The sequence below is a fragment of the Coccinella septempunctata genome, chromosome 5 (genome assembly GCF_907165205.1).
Source record: "Coccinella septempunctata chromosome 5, icCocSept1.1, whole genome shotgun sequence".
Lineage (NCBI taxonomy): Eukaryota > Metazoa > Arthropoda > Insecta > Coleoptera > Coccinellidae > Coccinella > Coccinella septempunctata.
Window position 1 is genome coordinate 23,479,051 of NC_058193.1, and position 15,285 is coordinate 23,494,335.

Below are 15,285 nucleotides of genomic sequence, written 5' to 3' on the forward strand. Positions count from 1 at the left end.
TTTTTATTTGCAATTAATAAAAAATTCACAAATATTTGAAATTATGGACAACGAACAGAGCATTGACTAGGACACGAAAGTATATTTCAATTCAATACGTTGTTTTGAATTGATAAACTTATTTCGATTTGTACAATTCATATCAGAAATTAATATGAACCAATATCCAATATACCATCATAGGATACATATTTTAGGTACTCACATATTATTTACAGAATTTTCAGAACCCCAGTAAAAAAAAACTTCATTGAGGTATACAAAACCCGTACCTATGTTAGCCCGTCAGTATAGTTTCTTTATAATTTCTTCATGATATGGTCTCTTTATGACACAATATACAAATTGATTTATAATAAACAAAATAATCACAGCAGGTTTCATAAAACTTTGACTTTCCAAACAACAATTTGATAGTCACTCGATACCCAAAACGAAATCAATAAAACCTTTGCATTTCTGAATATATTGAAGGAGTAGCCATTGAGAATCTTTGAGTGGACGTATAAAAGTCATAATTCCCCTTTATATAATTGCACTTCATGCAAGGGATGCTTTCTGCATACAACAATTTACGTGGATTAAGAATTCTCAATTGACTCGCAGTAAAATGTTCATTGCACATTGCACTACTGGTGTAGTCAGTAGTGTTTGCAAGGCGTCAGGCCTTTACGCCCTGAAAATTTTATCCACTTCGTAGCACTGAAAATAGAAATCAATGAATGACCGAGTCCCATGTTACCAGTTTTAATACTTTCCCATTTTTCTTAGTGAGATTCGTTTTTTTTTTATCCACAGTTCTTCACTAGACAAAAATTTCAATTATCAGCAACTAGAACAAGCTCGATAAACAAAAGGCGGTACGAGAGTCACAAAATTCTAAACCTCTTTGATGAAAATGACCATCTGAAATCTCACAAAATTTCATATGCTTCTGCAAATGTTCCTCGAATTAATATTTTAACCACACATTTGAAACATAGATGGTGCTCACATCACTTTAGTCGCTTCGTTTTCTATCTTCCTTCTCTATAATCTTTGCTAATAACATCATCAATAATAATGTTATTACTCGAATTTTTGACGAAACATCACCAATAAAGTGGAAACATCTTATAACGAATCGAAATTCTGACATTGATAACATCTTTTACAATAATATTCTGTACAGCATAACATAACTTTTGAAGTACCTAATAATAATGTCTACGGAAAAATAGCAAGAACTGAACTACAATATTAAAATCAAACATGGTTTTGATTGTCATCATTTGTACAAAAAAATGTGTTCCATTGATACCTGAAATCTCGAAAACAATTCTGTAAGTTAGATCAGTATGTTGTTGGGTTTTTTGTTCAGGTTCAGTTATTCATACTGTGGAGAAATAATGACTTTTTTGTGAAAAATAAAATAGGTATACCTACACTCACTCAAGTTTTTATATTACTTTCAATTGTATCTCAATGAATGTAATATTTTTGGGCGAATCACTTTGTAGGGAATATTAGCATAAATTTTCGAGTAAGTTGTCGCCCCAACCAAGAGAATGAAAGACGAAATAATGGCTCTTAATGCGTTTTTTCCTGAATGTCTGGGGAGATTAGATTGTCTTGAAGTGATCGATCATCTATTTTTCTTGAGTGTAATTTGATGGAGCAATGCTCGAGCTTTCATCTTCAACATTTGTTTCGACACAGTTTCCTCATGAGAAAATTGAGAAAAGAATTTCCAGAAGTTTCTACATTGAGTTTGTTATGTTCTCTGTTCTCTGTTGAAGTTAGGCAGTTCGATGTTGAACAGGATTTTTACTCTCATAAAATCGATGAGTTCCAATTAATATGAATGAAATGTGAGGGAATCACAGTATTAATTTTTGCTCGTAAAAATGAAATAATAATAATAAATAAGTAGAGATTGCATACACTAAAGAAAAACTGGTACCGTTTATCACTTTTTAGTGAATGGAGCAAAGTAGAAGAAGTTTATTCCTTATATAGAGGCTGAGAATTAATACATAGTTGCGGAAAAAATAAGAGAAGATTCTTTATGAAATGATAGGGATGAGGATGAGTTTTTATACAGTGTGAGTCTTTGACTCTTACAAATATTTTAACAGTAGATTCTTGAGGCCCAAACTCAAAAGAAACACTTTTTCTATGTCGCCCCTGCCATTTTTTCCGATTCGGCCTTTATAGAAAGATATAGCCATTTTAAGTGTTTATAATGAGCTGTGTCACCCCTGGAAAAACAAATTTACCTACAGAATAACTGTACTCTTTAATATCAAATAACTCGAAAACGGCGCATTATGCGAGAAAATATGAAGAATAATATGATAAATACTTTTATTTCATAACACGTTCAAATATTCTTCAGATAGGGTCCAACTTAGTTTCAAAAGTTGGGTTCTTTGAATTTTCGGTATTATTATGTAACGTAATGGTTATAATGAGGAAAATGGAAGGCGTGGGTGATATCTTGTGTGTGATTAATCAAATAAATGAAAAACTATATTCCGAAATTCATCTCATTCGACAGAACCGTTTGTGAGAAACTAAAAATAACATTTTTTATGATTTCATGGTTTTCAACAGCCTGTATCTGTCAAACCGAGCCGATTCGGATAAAATGGTAAGGAAAAAAAGTGTTTTTTTTTTACCTCAAGAATCTACTGTTTTGTACGAGTCGAAGACTGATTTTGTGCGTGAGCAGCCGCTGCTTGGATATAAACCCCTGAAGATGACACTAGAAAAAAATTTCAAATGTTATTCTTTAAAACAAAAACTGACAATGATAAATTTCAGCAGATATTTAAGGCGAGCGAGATGGCACCAACATTTTATCTATGGTGTTTCTCTATGATTGCAAGTTGCAGAAAAGCCATCCCTATAGTTTTACGTAGGAAACTTTTTCCTTATTCATATTATTTCAATCAGAAATAAATTTTGACAGTTAGAATGACACGGTTTTCCCCAACAGAACTAAAAAATCAAGGGGTCAATTTTTCCCTATTTTCCAAGAATCCTGTAGAGGAAGAATAATGACAATTTACTTCTATAGAGATTGTTCATGCCAAATTAAATCTTCAAGTCTCATAAGAGATGTAGAAAAAATCATAATAAGTACCTCTTAAATTTCTTTTTGTTCACCGTTATATTTACTTCTTTTTCATACCTCCCAAACACGAAATTCCAGATGAAAAATAATCTCCAGAAAGTTTGACTTTGTAGTTGTGTGTAAGTGCTCTTTTAAAGAATATAAATTTAATGTAATATCATAAGCATACTTTCTATAATCCGTATTCGAATTTGGTGATTTTCCTATCAGAAGGATCCTTCATATCTTCGACAGAAGAGGTAGTATACGTAGGTATAATAGATATGATAATTTTCAATAGTGAAACATCAGATTTAAAAAGAAGAAGTATGAACCTTTCGATTCTGAATTTATGATCACGTTTTGGATATTATTCGAATAGAGAAATACTTACAGAATGTTGAGTTATGCAAAAGCAATATTTTTATTGCCAAAGTAACAGAAGTTACTTCTCAGAAGAAAATCATCATTCGAATTGCCCAATAAACCAGAATTCCTCAGGTGCTGTCATTAAACTGCACTTGAGACGTTAAACTTCAAAGAACAATGAATCTCTTTTCATTTTCATATTCTGATTATTACCATGATGAATGAATCTTGATTATAATTATCATCGCAACTGATATGTTACAATGATCAATAAAAAAAAATAAAGAAAACATAATCATAATTTCAAGAGTACAAGTTTCTGAAGACTTTGATGCCATTGCAATCTCGAAATTAATAGAGTGTTTCTCGAAATCGACCAAATTCTACTCAATTTGACGACTGAAGAAAGATGTAATCACACAATTCCTATCGAACATTTTCTATGGAGCACTTCCGGAAAAACTCTTGGACTCATAACAAGGCGCCAAAGTTGCTTCCCGAGTAGAAAAACTACTGAAGTTAATGCATTATTGTGTATTGTTCGGTTGGTGCGATTCTCAACAGGAAGATTCGCTCCATAAAATTCATTCCTCAGATTACAGATCCAATTTCAATTTACGACCTGTCTATCCTTCACAACACACATTGTTCCGGCATTCTTGTTGATCCAACTGAAAACATTGAAGAACCGAAATCGTAAAATCTTCCCATTTCTGCTCAGGTCTCCGGTGAACTTCGTGGAGCTGATCCTGAAAACGATTTCAGAGGTTGCAAGCTTAAGACGCAGGATATAAAACAACATGAGAAACAGGGTGTAGATCAAGTACGGTTATTTCACACTACACTTTTTCGTATCCTCCCAAGAGTTTGTTATCCCACACAATACCTTCAAATTTATCTTTCAACTTGTTATTTCTTTAATCTTCACCCAAAAACGCAGAGAAGCATAGTTCAGGTGCATCAAAATATTATGATTGCTATAGAAAACATTTTTTCCAAAAAAAAATCCGTTGGTGCTTTCCTTATATGTATTCCTATAATGATATTTGAGGTGAAATGTCCTATTCATAATTATTTCAATGATTTTTGGTGCAAACTTTCTGAAACTACGAAGCAAATGGATTATACTTATTAAATCAGTACTGGAAATAGATCCAAAAAAACTATTGGCTAGTTAATGAACTTTGTACGCTTGAAAACTATACTGCATTCACATTTATTTTAGCAGTCGGTTGGCCATGAAATAATTTTCTCAAGATTTTGTAACTAGAACGGAGTAAGGTTGTCGGTAATGTCATAACGCCGTTGCCACAACTTATATCAATTAATATTACCAAAATGCCGAAAGTGATTGAAAAAAGAGACAAGGTTTCAGAAAGTTCTATTTAGAATTCAGGTCCGCTCATTCAAATAGTTATACCATGATATTCTAAAATCCACAATACGTCAGACGGTAGCGAACATATTCATCATCATCATCATCATCATCATCATTTATTTTGCCTATTAGAAATTACAATTCTAGGACACGTCAATTCATCATATATCAAGTACATATACATTCAAAGACATAGTTTAAAAAAAATATATATATCGAGGACAAAAAAAAAAAAACAGCTGAATGCAACATGCTCTTATCCTAGGTCGCCACCCACAATAAGTTCCCGGAACTCAGTAATATCATACACAGCCTTACCTCCTAAATAGTTTTTGAGAGTTCTCTTGAATTTTTTCATGGGTAAGGTGGTGAGCGAAAGAGGTAGGATGTTATATATTGCGATCCCGGCACACATCGGAGACCTCTTCATGTACTCATGTGACGAAGTTAAAATTCTAACCTTGTGTCACAGATTACAGAGATTCTCTGTAATCTGTGCCTTGTGTCTATTTCTCGTGGGGTAGTCATGGATATCGGACTGTCGAACATGAGAGCCACGGGTAGAGTGGATATGACACAAGAGTTTGAGTATAAACGTGGCTGGAACTGTCAAAATACTAGAAGATCTAAATATCAGCCTACAGGTCTCTCTGAATGGAATATCATAAATGAGCCTCACTATTCTTTTCTGCTGAACGATTTCAATGTAAGAGAATTTATATAATGTTTCATCTGAGTCTAAACGACTTATATTTCAGGAGAATATTTCCACAATCAGAAAGATTGTGAATGAAGAGGATGACAAAGAATTTCCTTCTATTGGGAGACCCAAAAAGTTGTGGCATTTGAGAATTTTATATTTGAGTGAATTTATGCGAAAAGTTCACTGCAGGATTTTCGATTAATGTCATCGTAGAATAAGTTCCCGAAAATTCATTTTTCTATTCTTCATTTGACTTGTCCTATACATTGTAAATGTCTACCAATAAAGTTAATTAGGTACCAATAAATACCTAATCATTATTATTATATCAATGCACTAAGATGAACAGCCACAAATACGCGCCAGTTGTCCTGCTAATTGTTTATACAAATGTGAAATTTTTATTCAAAGTTGAAGTTCATCTTGATTGAAACTTTCTTTAATTATTTTTACTTATATTGAAGCAAGATATGATTTTTGTTGAAGAATTTAACATTCTTGTAATTATCTGTTAATTCCTTCGGGAGATACCCATTCCCAACCACTGCAACATATGCATTTCATCTTCGGGTTTATATTTTTGAAATCTACAACTGATGTAACGTATTCAAACTTTAGCCAAAGAAGATAACGAACGTTAACTCTCCTCAATCTAATGCATATTATGACATTATACTGATCTCTTGTATTTTCCATGCAAATAACTGGATTTGGTATGCCTTCAATCAGTTTGTATAATCTTCAATTATGTTCGTCACATATTTTCCGAAGAGATTCGACATTGTGATAAAATACGTAGTAATAGAAACTTTTACTTAGAACGGGCAACATAGCGTTGATTTAAAACCCAAAAATGTTTTGACAAGCGTCATAACCCCACATTTTCGTACTATACAGAGTGAAATGTGTCAAATTTCCATGGTAGACCGACTGCTAAAATAAAAGTGAATGAAGTATAAAATGTAATTTCTAGAGTAAACTGTTCCTTTCTACATTTTTTTATATCCATGTCTTGGTGAAATGCAATTTTCTATACAAAAGAGGAAATATAACTTCATTTCGTGTTTATTCATGCCTTATACTCATCTTTTCCTCATCCGTCGTGACCATCAGATGATATGACATAAGCAGGAACCTCATTTCGAAAGAATTATTATACTCTGTTATTGAATATTTACAATAAATATGTTCGAACCTTTCCTGTTCAACGTTCGCTATCTCCTTATCGAAAAATACTCATGAAGTTGTTCGAGATCAATAAACGTCAAGTACGAGAATTTTACGAGTTCGATGCTTGAAACATCTATGAAAATATTTACAAGATGGGCAATTATTGTCAGTCTTTGGATATTGACCTGGTTCTAAAATATTCGCATTTAAATATAGAAATACATGTACAGCATGATTGAATTTGGTTTTGAACGAAATGAAATCCATAAGATCTTTAAGAGAAGTCTGTGAACAAATGCGAAGGACTTACGGAGATGATTCCTCGATGAAAATAAGCAGGACTAGAAGGAATAGTTCTTATAAATTTTTCTCGAAATCGACCTCCCTTCCAAGATACAGCCTTTGGAAGGCGATGACGAGTTGACAGTTATTAATTTTTTTTACGGGTTCTAAAAAACACTGAGTCATAAAACTATACATAATATGAATCACTAAGTAGATGCTACTCGCACAATTTTTTTAGATTTCATAACTTTATTATTAAGGGTGGAAAATAACAACCCTCTATGATTTTTCCTCGAGATTTGTTTTCGTGGGATAGGTTTTCGAAAAATAAAATTCTGGAATTGGAACTAAATGGTTTCCCATTCAATTCTGGAGAAAAAAAAGTCTAATGCAGAATTTCGATACAGCCGAGACTTTTCTCGGAATAAATAAAAATTTACAAGCAGTATACGAAGGTCTATGAGGCAGAGAGTTGATGCATGTATTTTAGCGGTCATTCTATGGAACACTTATACGATGAAATGGAATGAACAGTGATCAGAACTGCTAGTTCAGAAGTTTTTATTTATTCCGAGAAAAGTATCGACTGTATCGAAATTCTGCATGAGACTTTTTTTCTCCAGAATTGAATGGGAAACCATAAGAGATTTTTATTTTTCGAAAACCTATCCCACGAAAACAAATCTTGGAAAATTATAAGGGGTTGTTATTTTCCACCCTTAATGATAAAGTTTTGAAATCTAAAGAAATTGTGTGAGTAACATCTACTTAGTGCTTCATATTGTGTATAGTTTCATGACTCAGTGCTTTTTGGACCCGTTAAAAAAAAATTAAAAACTGTCAACTCGTCATCGCCTTCCAAAGGCTATATCTTGGAAGAGGGGTTGATTTCGAAAAAAATTTATAGGAAATACCCCTGCTTATTTTCATCGAGGAATCATCTCCCCAAGTCTTTCGCATTTGTTTACAGACACCCTGTGTATTCAAATATTATATGCGGAGTACAAATAAAAAGCCTATATTTTAGAATTAAAGACTACCACATTGAAATGTAGATGACCTAATTGCGATTATCAAATAATGGTACATAGAAACATTGGTGAACCCATATTGATAGAGATTGTGAAAATATGGGACTACTTATTGTTTTCATGTTTTGATGATCTAAGGTTTTCATCCTTCCTAAATTTTATGTGCCAATCATTATTTTTTCATCAAATGTTCAGATTTGAGCCGATCAATAGTCATGAGGAAGAAGTTTCACTTCTTGCCTTCAAATTGAAGAAAACTTTCAAAAATAAGCATCAAAATTTCAGAAGTTTTTGTTATTGAAAGAACATATATAGCGGGTGCTTTCAACGCTACAAAAAGTATAGTGATTTCGTCTTCGAATGTAAAAAACGCCCTGGATGGATGAAAACGTATAATAAGAGGGTTCATAATGCTTGATTCAACGAGTTACTTCCGATACTTTGAAAGCTTTGGTAATGATGCAAGAGCAGGAGAGTAAGGCGCCATATGAACCGTGACCCAGAGACGTCAAGTGTTTCTATACATGCGAATAGCAGCCCTAACCTTAAAAAAGGAGGTTTCAATGACGTTCAATGAGCTACATTAGCCAAATTACCCTGCCAAAACTAAAAACAATTTATTGAATTTTATTTACAATTCGTTGCACAAGGTCCGAACAACAGATCTCAATTATTCGAATACCAATTTTACCCTTTTTAAGGACATTTCCCTCTTGATATCAAATATTCTGTTCCCATTTATTGAAAAACCTACTATATATTTTCATAGTTAAATATTTTCATAACATTTTAATTATTTTGAGACGGAGTTCAAATTTTGGTGGTGGTTACGAGTGTGGATAACAGTTGCAGAAGCACATGATTGAAATTTTCATAGTTTCTTCAACAATGGTTTGCTCCCTAGTACCAAGAGTCAAATTTCATGAATTTGATGCGGCAGTAAATGAATACCATCCATTTTAAGATTTGTATTTTTGGGGGATTGGTAGATCCTATTGCAGAGAAATATTTGTCAGGAAACATTTATTTGAATTCCACCCAATATTTTCCATCGTAGAATACGGTGATGAATTGTTGACTACTAATTTTGTATATGTGTAGAAACTGGATCAAAACTAGCGCAGATCAAAAAAAAATTTCATTAAATCTAAGAAAAATGAATGTTGATGGCAAAGTAGATACTTCAGGAACATAAATCTATATTAGATATTAGCAGAATTCCCCACTTTACTTTTTACTGTGAAATAAATAAAATTAATGAATATATGCACCATCATCCTTTTGAATTTTTCGCTCTAATGATATTTCAAAAGAAAAGCTTCGGTGAATACGGATTAATTTCATAGTGATTAGCAATGGAAAATCCCTCTTTTATTGAAGGTTTCATACATTTAACAATGCATTTTGGGAACTAAACTGAATGATTTATTCGAAACTAGTCCACATCAACTAATGATAAAATCGCTAACAATGGAATTCCGAAATATGGAAGCTCATTTTTCTCCTTTTCTGGTCACCTGAATAAGAAATGGAAAATATGGCCGCTACACGTGTCATAGAAATACTCAATAAGTAATATTATCTATCTTCAATACAGATAGAATGAGAAGTATGATAAAATGAACAAAATTTTTAATCAAATAGAAAACTGAAATTAAAAAGTTCAATAAAATATCGGTTCAACAGTCATATTATATTTCATTGCTTTCTTTATTCAGGCAATACAAAGAAATAATAAAAATGAATTGAAAATTTTATTGTGAGTGAGTCCTGGTCCTGAGGTAGGTAGGCAAATTATTTCAAATCGTGGCAGTAAAAATTTGAGACTCATGAAGAATCCCAATCGAAACAAAATATGAGAGCCATTAAATCATTCACAGCATCTTCTTATTCTTCTTCTCATCATACAGATCTGAAAAATATTGAAAATATAAGATTATACAAGTCTTGTGATGCCCACGAGTGCTCGTTTTCGAATTTGTGACCAAATTTTGTTGTATTCATTTCAGAACATCCTGTATAGGTCCCGAAATCATAAAATGGATAACGCCTCCTTTATTTAAAACATGAGAATTCTTCATATTAACTGTTTTGATAAGATCGAGCTTTGACCTTCATCCTCTTTGTTCAAATTACGATTCCACCCATTTTAAATATTGGAAACGTAAATTTGAATTAGTTTATTCGAAATTCAACATTTTTTTGATATGTTTCGAAAAGTATGAAGATTGGGACCTACTTATACAGATTACAAAAGTAATTTTCTGATCATAGGGAATGCCTAGGAAAAGGAGAAGAAATGCAATAGGCCAGGTAGGGAAAAATTTCATTACAAGTGATAAATTATCCAATATTGATCCGGACTGCGCGATATTCGAAATGCCCAGCAATAGATTCACCCAATCTTCAACACATAAATTTCTCCAAATTAAACGATAAAAATGCAATCAGGATCACACATGAATGGACAGCCATGTGCACATACACACGAGTATAGATAGTGTCCGTACCTCGCCGTAAACTGAATGGCCACATAAAAATTTTCAGCGCTGAATGCTGCAATTTTTTCTTTGGCAATAAAAAGGGGTGAAACCTTCCGTTATCGACAGTTTTTATGGATTTCTGCGCTCGGTCATAATATATATTTTTATCTAGGTCCGATCAAGGCTTCATTCACGAAGGTCCTTTAACCGCTCCGAATCGTATTTTTCCGTTTTTATACACGGAACGGAATTGGAGATCGGTTCAGGTCCTTCTCCTCATTGATGGCATGAAGTGATAAATGCGAGGGTGTCGCATTTATCAGAAATGTGAAAAAATCAATTGATTTCCGGGATTTTCCGATCCTTACTAGTGAGTAATCTGTGTTATGAATGTTTGTATTCGGTGTTTTATTGGAATTCAGTATTGTCAGTCGTTCTCCAATAAAACTTGATATTGTATTGAAGTTTATAGTATATAATACGTGTTTATAATTACTGATTAGATAAATATACACTGCGCAAAAAAATTAACGCACATTATGGAAATCTCAAATTTATTCTACAATTGAAGGTGTTCTCAATGATAATTTTTTTTATCAGAATTATGCATGCATATGTTATCCACTTTCAACGTTTTTCTTCAATACAGATGTTTTTTCCCAGCAGGAATAAAAAAAGATGATATTATCAGATTTTGAATGTATAGGCTCCATTCTAAAATCAGTTGTTTTCGATCAATTCTAGTGATCAATAGTTTTTCTTCCGTTTGATTTTCTACACTTTATCGCTATGCAACGCGAAATACGCAATTTGACCCAAGAGGAATGTGCCCAAGCGGTAGTTTTGCGAGAAGAAGGGTGGACATACACAAGAATTGCAGAAAGGTTTGGAGTTTCCCATAAAAGTGTGTTCAGGGGAGACAGGTATGAATGTCCGAAGACCAGGACAGGGTAGACCACGGGTAACAACTGCCATTCAAGAACGTTACTTGAGAGTTTCTTCGTTGAGACAACGGTTTGCAACCGCTCGCCTCCTTCAAATTCAGCTTGAGCAAACTCATGAGGTGCAAAATTAGCACTCAGACAATAAGAAATCGCCTCAGAGAATATGATTTAAGGCCTCGTGTCGCGGCAAGAGGCCCAGCTCTTACCCCAGCCCATCGAAGGGCGCGTTTGGATTTTGCGAGAGAGCATATCCATTGGGAAGAGGCCGATTGGGAAAGAGTTCTCTTCACAGATGAGTCTAGATTCTGCCTCTACCATTGTGATCGACGTTCCCTTGTATACAAACGTCCACATGAAAGATATGCTCAGTGCAATTTCCTGAATACTACTGGTTTCGGGGGAGGATCGATTATGGTATGGGGTGGAATATCTTTGACTGCTCGCACAGATCTCAATCCGATTGAGCAGGTTTGGGATAACCATAGAAGGCTGAGAAGTTCAGAAAATCATCCAGCTACTCTTAATGACTTAGGAATCTAACTCGGAGAAATCTGGGAAGGATTAGATCAGAACATTTTAAGATCACTCATGTTGAGTATGAACCGTCGTTGCCGATCTGTAATAAACGCAAGGGGTGGAAATACCAAGTATTAATTCACTTATCAGCATTTCAGTATTTTGAAAATTGTTCATTTCTCTTCTTTCACATAAGATTCGGTGAAATCCTGAATTTTTCTTCTATTTAGTGTGTCTTGTTTCGTTCAAAACCTTCCCGAGAGAACATAAAAAATAAGTTATTAAGTCAAGTAGAGTTAACTTTCATTAAAATTGAGATTTTCAGAATGTGCGTTAATTTTTTTGCGCAGTGTATTTGAATCTCCTTTATTTTTCTAAATAGAAGATTTATCAAAGATTCATTGGGTGAACTGTCTGTAAGTCTAGTGATTGCTGTTTTGGGTGTTTGCTCACCTGCTTGCATTTATATTTGTAAATAGATGAATAAATGAGCAAACGTCAAAAGCAATTGTTGGAGCCCAAGAGGGAAATTCGGCATTCACTCGAGCGTGTCAGATTAATATAAAGGGAGATACCTTGAACCCTGTAGAGTACCTCTACCTAAAATTAGACCTGTATATAGGGGGAATTGTCTAGGACAGCCTGTCAGAATAGTAAAAAAACGATCATTGTACATACTCGAGCGTGTATATTAAGATATATGTGGTTAAATACATGTTGAAAAGTATGTATTCTCTTACTCTGACAATTTGAGCGAGAGGAAAATGTGTGGGAGGGCGCCAAGCTTGCAAGAAAACGTCCCCTCTTCCCTCATATTAATCCGTGACGCTCGAGTAAATCCCGAATTTCCCTCTTGGGCTTCCCAACTATACTGATTAATCGTCACGTCGTCACTGTATTTGGACTCGGTTTCAAGGCTTCCATGATTTTACTCATAGTTTTTCCAAATACAACTCTTCGAATGTAAGATTGAAACAAAGATTGCGAGCCTACAAATCTTTACTTAGTTTACGAAATAAATTGGATATATAATAAGAAATATCAACGACATCTGGAGTGTTATTGAATTATGGAAAAAACAGGATTAATTAAGGTTGATTTTAAAATATCCTTCAGGATCGGAGGGCTGTCATCTTCTGATAACTAATCAAAGAACGATGGGTCCGAATCTGATCGAGATGACTCTGTAGTTTTGAGCACTTTCAAATTTGGCTCATAATTCAAACACAGCTTTAATTTAGTTGAAGAACATATATCAAAAAAAAGTCTGAAAAATTCTTAATCTCAGAAACTATTCATCAGAGAAAATTATTTATTTCAATATCAGTTTTGTTTATATTGTTTGTTTTTCTTTTAATTTTAAATGTTTCTGACTTCGACTTTTTTACACCAAACCTTCTTCTTTACCGATTTTTTTTTCTAATAGCTGAAGATAATTGCACATAGGTGCAAAAAATGTATGTTCTAATAATCAAGAATGCTCACGCCTAAACGGACAGGCAATAATGAATACAATAATAAGAATTAATTCAGATGCATACCAACCGCCGATATGTATATCAACAAGTCTGAATTGAACTGGCCAATTAGCCATCGTCAGGGCCCTAAATGGGGTACGCTCCATCGAAGAAAAGCAGATGCTGACCATGGTTTCGGTCTCATTTGACCTCTTCAGAGCAACATAGCTTCTCCTCCATCGGTGAATATGGGACATATGCTGTTGTCTTCGTCTGGGTTTCTATCAGGAGGCTATTGAGTCGGATATCGTTTCATAATAGGTGGCGCTCTGTGTTACTGAATAATACTCAGTAGTGCTCTGTGTTGCTGGATAGTACTCAGTAGCGCTTGCCAGCATTGAATAAGAGTCGATCTATTCCAAACGTTCTCCATCGGAGAAGAGGCTATGTTTCTCTGACGAGGTCAAAAAAGTACGAAACCATAGTCAGCATCAGCTTTTCTTAGATGGAGCGTACTCCATTTAGGGCTCTGACGATGGCAATAAATTGGCTAGTTCAATTAAGATCGTAACATTTGTAGATATTCATATCGGCGGGTGGTACCTATGCATCTGAATTTATCCTTATTGTAGTTCTACTAATAAGTTCTAACTTCATACTGTGCAGCTTGGGCAAAATTCCTTGTCTACTTGGATCTCGAGAACCATAGCAGCTAGAAGGAAACGGATGACAAATTCTCTAGTTTTTTTTTTTAAAGCAGAACCGGCCTACCATTTCTAGATTTTGAGTAATGAATAGAAATTGCCATTTTCGATAATGCTAATGTGCTCGCATGATTATACATTCTACAGGCACTTTTTCATGAGTAATGGAATGATTACGATTTCATAAAATATTTCGAATCAGCTTTTTTCAAGACATCACAGGGATTACTGATTTTTCAAATGTAAGCTTTAGTTTGAAACTCTTTTATCTTACTACGTTTTTGCTGATTTGAAAATTGTATCATATGTAACTATTCACCTAGGAAATATTTCATGAGAAAAAAATATGAAATTTTTTCTGCTTTTTCCAGCAGAAATTGTATAATAAGATAATGAGTAGGTAGGCGTTACCATAGCAACTGTTAAATATACATTTATTTTTCATTGACGAAATACACTGCGATCGGAATTACCTATTGTCGAATAACTTTTTCCATGCGTCTATTTCTACTTCGGAATTATTGGAAATGACAGTTTCTCAATTTTTGTTCATAACTCAAAATTTGAAATGATAGGATGGTTCTGGGTGTTCAGATTAGTCAGGAAAAAGGAGTTCGAGAATATGTCATTCGTTGTCTTCTAGCTGCTATAGTTCTCGAGATCTCCTCAGTAGACAACGAATTTTGTCCACCTTATACAGGTTGCAACAGACTTAGTGTTTTTATGAATTCGCTACTGTAAGTAAAACACATCAAATCGGAGGAAACGTTGGCGCCTTTAGAAACTAATACCCAGACGTATCGATTTATTTCTTACATTTATTGTCTCTTTGTTTCTAAACTGATCGTACAATAGCAATAGTGAACAGAAAAATGTCTGTTTGAAATACAATATTCAGTCTGTTAGCCTTTAGTGGAAAAACTAACAATTGGACACTAACTTTCAGGTGATGAAAATATTCTCTGGATTATTGCCAGGTCCATTTTCTTCGTTAGTTTCAGTCGTGAAATGCCTCACAACAATATCTATGAATTTTCTCATATCTTCTCGCTCTGTTTAATACATAAGTAAACCATCAAAAGTTCGACAACTCATAAATCATCCATAACCTTCCATAACATTTATATATACAAAACTCGAACAATGCC

The 15,285-nt window shown here is 33.9% G+C and overlaps 1 protein-coding gene across 6 annotated transcripts in view; it reads left to right on the forward strand.

Annotated features, from left to right (window-relative positions):
• Nucleotides 1–15,285, forward strand: part of LOC123313243 — a 144,054-nt gene that overhangs the window by 33,222 nt on the left and 95,547 nt on the right. For 2 of the 6 annotated variants that reach the window (XM_044898027.1, XM_044898025.1), the window contains exon 1: nt 4,022–4,289. The exons of the other annotated variants lie outside the window; for them this stretch is intronic. The gene's annotated coding sequence lies outside the window, so the exon portion shown is untranslated. Of the gene's footprint in view, nt 1–4,021; nt 4,290–15,285 lie in introns of those variants that run through there. 6 annotated transcript variants of the gene reach the window in all.